Source organism: Lolium perenne, chromosome 6 (assembly GCF_019359855.2).
Source record: "Lolium perenne isolate Kyuss_39 chromosome 6, Kyuss_2.0, whole genome shotgun sequence".
NCBI classification, from domain to species: Eukaryota; Viridiplantae; Streptophyta; class Magnoliopsida; order Poales; family Poaceae; genus Lolium; species Lolium perenne.
The window spans coordinates 23,137,720-23,144,464 of record NC_067249.2 but is presented as its reverse complement, the minus strand read 5'-3'; positions in this window follow the sequence as shown (position 1 = coordinate 23,144,464).

The following is a 6,745-nucleotide window of genomic DNA, read 5'->3' as shown; positions in this document are numbered from 1 at the left end:
GTACCCCTTTGTGATACTTGGTTAAAGCATATGTATTGCGGTGATAATCCAGGTAGTCCAAGCTAATTAGGACAAGGTGCGGGCACTATTAGTACACTATGCATGAGGCTTGCAACTTATAAGATATAATTTACATGATGCATATGCTTTATTACTACCGTTGACAAAATTGTTTCATGTTTTCAAAATCAAAGCTCTAGCACAAATATAGCAATCGATGCTTTTTCCTCTATGGAGGACCATTCTTTTACTTTCAATGTTGAGTCAGTTCACCTATTTCTCTCCACCTCAAGAAGCAAACACTTGTGTGAACCGTGCATTGATTCCTACATACTTGCTTATTGCACTTATTATATTACTCTATGTTGACAATATCCATGAGATATACATGTTACAAGTTGAAAGCAACCGCTGAAACTTAATCTTCTTTGAGTTGCTTCAATACCTTTACTTTGAATTATTGCTTTATGAGTTAACTCTTATGCAAGACTTATTGATGCTTGTCTTGAAGTGCTATTCATGAAAAGTCTTTGCTATATGATTCACTTGTTTACTCATGTCATATACATTGTTTTGATCGCTGCATTCACTACATATGCTTTACAAATAGTATGATCAAGATTATGATGGCATGTCACTCCAGAAATTATCTGTGTTATCGTTTTACCTGCTCGGGACGAGCAGAACTAAGCTTGGGGATGCTGATACGTCTCCGACGTATCGATAATTTCTTATGTTCCATGCCACATTATTGATGTTATCTACATGTTTTATGCACACTTTATGTCATATTCGTGCATTTTCTGGAACTAACCTATTAACAAGATGCCGAAGTGCCGATTCTTTGTTTTCTGCTGTTTTTGGTTTCAGAAATCCTAGTAAGGAAATATTCTCGGAATTGGACGAAATCAAAGCCCGGGGCCTATTTTTCCACGAAGCTTCCGTAAGTCCGAAGGAGAGACGAAGAGGGGCGACGAGGGGGCCACACCCTAGGGCGGCGCGCCCCCCTTGGCCGCGCGGCCCTGTGGTGTGGGGCCCCGTGCCGCCTCTTGACCTGCCCTTCCGCCTACAAATAGCCTCCGTGACGAAACCCCCGGTCCGAGAACCACGATACGGAAAACCTTCCGCAGACGCCGCCGCCGCCGATCCCATCTCGGGGATCCAGGAGATCGCCTCCGGCACCCTGCCGGAGAGGGGAATCATCTCCGGAGGACTCTACGCCGCCATGGTCGCCTCCGGTGTGATGTGTGAGTAGTCTACCCCTGGACTATGGGTCCATAGCGGTAGCTAGATGGTTGTCTTCTCCCCATTGTGCTATCATTGTCGGATCTTGTGAGCTGCCTATCATGATCAAGATCATCTATCTGTAATTCTATATGTTGCGTTTGTTGGGATCCGATGAATAGAGAATACTTGTTATGTTGATTATCAAAGTTATGCTTATGTGTTGTTTATGATCTTGCATGCTTTCCGTTACTAGTAGATGCTCTGGCCAAGTAGATGCTTGTAACTCCAAGAGGGAGTACTTATGCTCGATAGTGGGTTCATGCCTGCATTAACACCTGGGACGGATGAGAAAGTTCTAAGGTTGTGTTGTGCTGTTGCCACTAGGGATAAAACATTGATGCTATGTCTAAGGATGTAGTTGTTGATTACATTACGCACCATACTTAATGCAATTGTCTGTTGCTTTGCAACTTAATACTGGAGGGGGTTCGGATGATAACCTGAAGGTGGACTTTTTAGGCATAGATGCAGTTGGATGGCGGTCTATGTACTTTGTCGTAATGCCCAATTAAATCTCACTATACTCATCATGATATGTATGTGCATTGTCATGCTCTCTTTATTTGTCAATTGTCCAACTGTAATTTGTTCACCCAACATGCTGTTCGTCTTATGGGAGAGACACCTCTAGTGAACTGTGGACCCCGGTCCAATTCTCTTTACTGAAATACAATCTACTGCAATACTTGTTCTACTGTTTTCTGCAAACAATCATCTTCCACACAATACGGTTAATCCTTTGTTACAGCAAGCCGGTGAGATTGACAACCTCACTGTTTCGTTGGGGCAAAGTACTTTGGTTGTGTTGTGCAGGTTCCACGTTGGCGCCGGAATCCCTGGTGTTGCGCCGCACTACATCCCGCCGCCATCAACCTTCAACGTGCTTCTTGGCTCCTCCTGGTTCGATAAACCTTGGTTTCTTTCTGAGGGAAAACTTGCTGCTGTGCGCATCATACCTTCCTCTTGGGGTTGCCCAACGAACGTGTGAAATACACGCCATCACTACGCCGCCGTAAATACGGGTAGTTGGCACCCCTATTAGTACGTACGCTGTCTACCACCACTGTGCTATCCTCTCATCTCCACCACCGTAGCCACGCTGTCCTCTCTCATCTCCACCAACGCCACCGCGCATGTCTCTCCTCTCCACCTCAAAAATGTCGTGCCGTCTCCGCACGACGTACTCCATGCTTGGCCTCAACGGCTACGCGCTGCCTGTGGCGCCTCAACCACTACCTCAGCTGCAGCTCGGCGCCGACTACAACTCCGACAACGCAGTCGACCCACGGTTCGTGGTGTGGGACGAGGCCTACGTCGCAGACGCAGAAGCTGAGGAGGCGGCGCAGTGGGATGAGCAGCCGCAGGCCCCCGCCGACCCGGAGTAGGCGGCGATCCTGGCGTCATTGAACGCGCAGCGATTCCGGAGGTTGAATGAGGAGGAGTGAGAGTTCGTCAACGACGCCAACCTCGAGCACGTCCTTGAGATCTCGCGCCGGCGAGTGGCCACGGAGGAGGCGGGACGCCTCCTCATGGCGGCGGAGCGCCATATGCTCATCGAGCTGAACGCTCATCGCCACGCCGAGGCGTTCGCGCGCGAGCAATCGAAGCTTGCCCTGAACGAGGCTTCACAGGAAAGGCTGGTAGCGCAGGGACAACGCTGCCGGCAAGCTCCTGCGATGCCAGCCGCCATGCTCCACCGCCAGATGCGCGAAGCAAGATCGGAGATGTGGGCACAGACATAGGTGGTAAAGGGGAAGAACGACGACGAGGCAAGCCCATCGCGCGCTCTAACCGACAACCAGTAGATTAGGGTTAAATTTAAATTTTATTTAGGTTTAAATTCGAGTAAATTTTGTATAAATTTCGTATTTTGTATAAACTTCATATGAATTTCGGTTTTTAATATAATTCCAAATTTAAATTTCTATCGAGGCTGGCGTATGGGGGTGCCGGTGTGGGAGCAGCATCCCCAAATAGAGGATGCTCTGCCGCGCCCCCCCTACGGCAGTGCTGACGCTCCTGCCGGCGCCTATTTGGGAGGCATCGGTGGAGATGCTCTTAGTTCTAGTGGTGAAGGGGATTCAATATTGTAGGCATCACTGGTTGCTCGTGGCTCGGTTTCTCGCGTTCACAGGGCCTAGAAAACGATTGGTTGTACGGTTCATCTCATGATTTTGAGCGGGCGGAAAGGGGAAAAGTTACGTCCCGTTCGTGCAAGCTTGGTGATGACGCCAGCACGTACACAACCTTGAAAAGTAGACGGGAGAAATTTCGTCTACTCCTGTCGATTTGAACTGTATATATCACCGCTTGACCAATAAAAATCTCGCCTCCATCCCCCCTTTTGAGCTCTCCGTCCTGGCGTGGAGCTCCACCAACGGTCAGGTAAGTGACGGCTTCTACCCCAATAGTTGTTGGACGGCGGCGGCAAGCAGGCTTTCACTTCTTCTCCAGGCTCGACAAGTGGTTTTCTCCGGTTGCGGTGTCTCCAAACCCTAGCTAGGTAGGATCTGTGAGCATGTCGTAGATCAGAGAAGAAGATTTGGTAGATATATGGCTACTTGTTGGTTGTTGGTACTAATATTTACTCGATGTTGCTCACCATATGTAGATTTTGCTAGGTTCTTAGCCGTTGTTTTTGTGTAGCCATTGTTGTGGTTTAAGCTTGCACTCGATGTTTAGTTTGTGTGCTGGCTGTGCAGATCTGCATAAAATTTTGCTATTGTCAGTCATATTTGTAAGCATTTGTATTAGATCTAGATAAAATCTTGGTAATGTAGATGTTAGTGTGGTAGATTTAGATGTAATCTTGCATATATGTAGTGTTTTTAGGTTCAAGTTTGACTGCTTTCTGCCGACGTTCAGGTTAATCATAGGTCACTTCTAGCACTCACGTTTGGAAAATTTGGACTCCAGGTGTTGTTTTGTTGGTGTTTGTGTTGCTGCTGTTGTAAGGATTATAGCACTTTAGCAAAACTTTTTCTATTTTTAGCTTTGCCTTCTTTCTTAAGACGTGTGCATCCGTACTACTATTAAGGTATTGATTTGTTGCAGATGTTAAGTGTAATTGGTATCTTCAAAGTATTAATATATTCTCCGTATCGAAAAAACATACCAATAAAATGAGTCTGCACTACAGTCTAGAAGAAAGAACAATTATTGAATCTCGAGTTCATTGGTTACGGTAACGGGTTTGTAAAGGCTGAATTACCGGAAATCCACTTCTGAACATGGGAGCATATGCTCCTGCTATCCGAGAAAAAAGTATTTAAAATGTCAAAAAAAGTAAAAAAAAATGATGCTTATATGTCAACATTATATATGTGCACGCCAGATTTCGCGAAAAACTGACATTTTTTGTGTTCCGTGTAGAAAAGATAAAGAAAATATTTCGTGGAAAGGCTTTTTAAAGCACCAAAATTTGTGTTTTTTGCACACAACAGGCAAAATATTGGTTTTCCACGAAACAATTTGATGAGCACACAATATGTCTGACACGTACAAATCAAATATTTGTTTGGAATTTTTTAAAATTGTAAACTTTTTTCGAAAGTCATTTTAAAAATAGGGAACATATGCTTCCGGGTAAAAAAAACGTCTTGCTAGTCGAAACCACCGGTTTGCAATAGGCTGCTATTCTCGGTGTTAATGGAAACATATTACTAAACCACTAAAAATCCTTTGGTAGTTCCGACCATGTCCTTAGCAGGCATTACTACAACATCCATCTGGTTGGAAGCACTTGTTAGATGTCCATGGCAGCTGCAACTGCAAACTCCGTGAGCACTTGCATCCAAGACCTCTGGGTGTGTTTAGGGAGATGATACCAGTTACACGAGGGGCTTCAGGGCTTTAGTCATGGTTGGTAAGGGTTTTTAGTCTTGGGTTTGCAACCAGAACTACGGAATCAGGATTAAATGCCTCCCTCTTTAGTGTTGGCTGTGCTGTGAATTGGGGTTAAAAATCCATGGCATGCGGAGGCCCGTCAGGATAGAGAACCTAACACCAACTGGGACTAAAGGGATTTTAGTCTTGAATAACTATTTTTTATTCGTACTAATTTTTCTCGAATAGAAGAGGCGATGGATAATATAGTACTCCATCTTGTGTCCAAAAAAAAATATAGTACTCCATCTGATTCATATTACTTGTCGCCGGTATGGATGTATCTAGAGCTAAAATATGCCTAGATACATCTATATTAGAGACAGTTAATTTGGATCGGAGGGAGTAATATTTTATAGAAGTTGTTGTGGTAAAAGGTAGTAGTATTCCATTAAGGTGATTGATAACCCACAAGTATAGGGGATCGCAACAGTCTTCGCGGGAAGTAAAACCCAATTTATTGATTCGACACAAGGGGAGACAAATAATACTTGAAAGCCTTAACGGCGGAGTTGTCAATTCAGCTGCACCTGGAAACATACTTGCTCGCAAGAGTTTATCAGTAGTAACAGTTTTATAGCAGTAGCAGTAGTGAAATAACAGCAGCAGTGTAACAAAGACAACAGTAGTGATTATAGTAAACAGCAGGATTAAAATACTGTAGGCACAGGGATGGATGACGGGCGTTGCATGGATGAGAGAAACTCATGTAACAATCAAAGCAGGGCATTTGCAGATAGTAATAAAACTGTATCCAAGTACTAAGCAATCCATAGGCATGTGTTCCGTATATAGTCGTACGTGCTCGCAATGAGAAACTTGCACAACATCTTTTGTCCTACCAGCCGGTGGCAGCCGGGCCTCTAGGGAATCTACTGGAAATTAAGGTACCCCTTTTAATAGAGTACCGGAGCAAAGCATTAACACTCCGTGAACACATGTGATCCTCACATCACTGCCTTCCCCTCCGGTTTTCCCAATTTCTGTCACTTTGTGGCCTCGGGTTCCGGACAGCAACATGTGTATACAACTTGCAGGTAAGATCATAAAACAATGCATATCATCATGAAATAATAACATGTTCAGATCTGATATCATGGCACTCGGGCCCTAGTGACAAGCATTAAGCATAACAAGTTGCAACAATATCATCAAAGTACCAATTACGGACACTAGGCATTATGCCCTAACAATCTTATGCTATTACATGACTAATCTCATCCAATGCCTACCATCCCCTTCAGCCTACAGCGGGGAAATTACTCACACATGGATGGGGAAAACATTGCTGGTCGATGGAGAGGCGTCGGTGGTGATGATGCTGATGATCTCCTCCAATTCCCCGTCCCGGCGGAGTGCCAGAATGGAGTTTCTGATCCCGAGACGGAGTTTCGCGACGGTGGCGGCGTTCTGGAGGGTTTCTGGCGACTTCGACTTCTCATCTCGCGTTTTTAGATCGAAACCCTTAAATAGTCCAGAGGAGGGCGTCAGAGACTGGCCGAGGCGGCCACACAGTAGGGCGGCGCGCCCCCCTCCTGGGCCGCGCCGGCCTAGTGTGTGGGGGCCTCGGGCC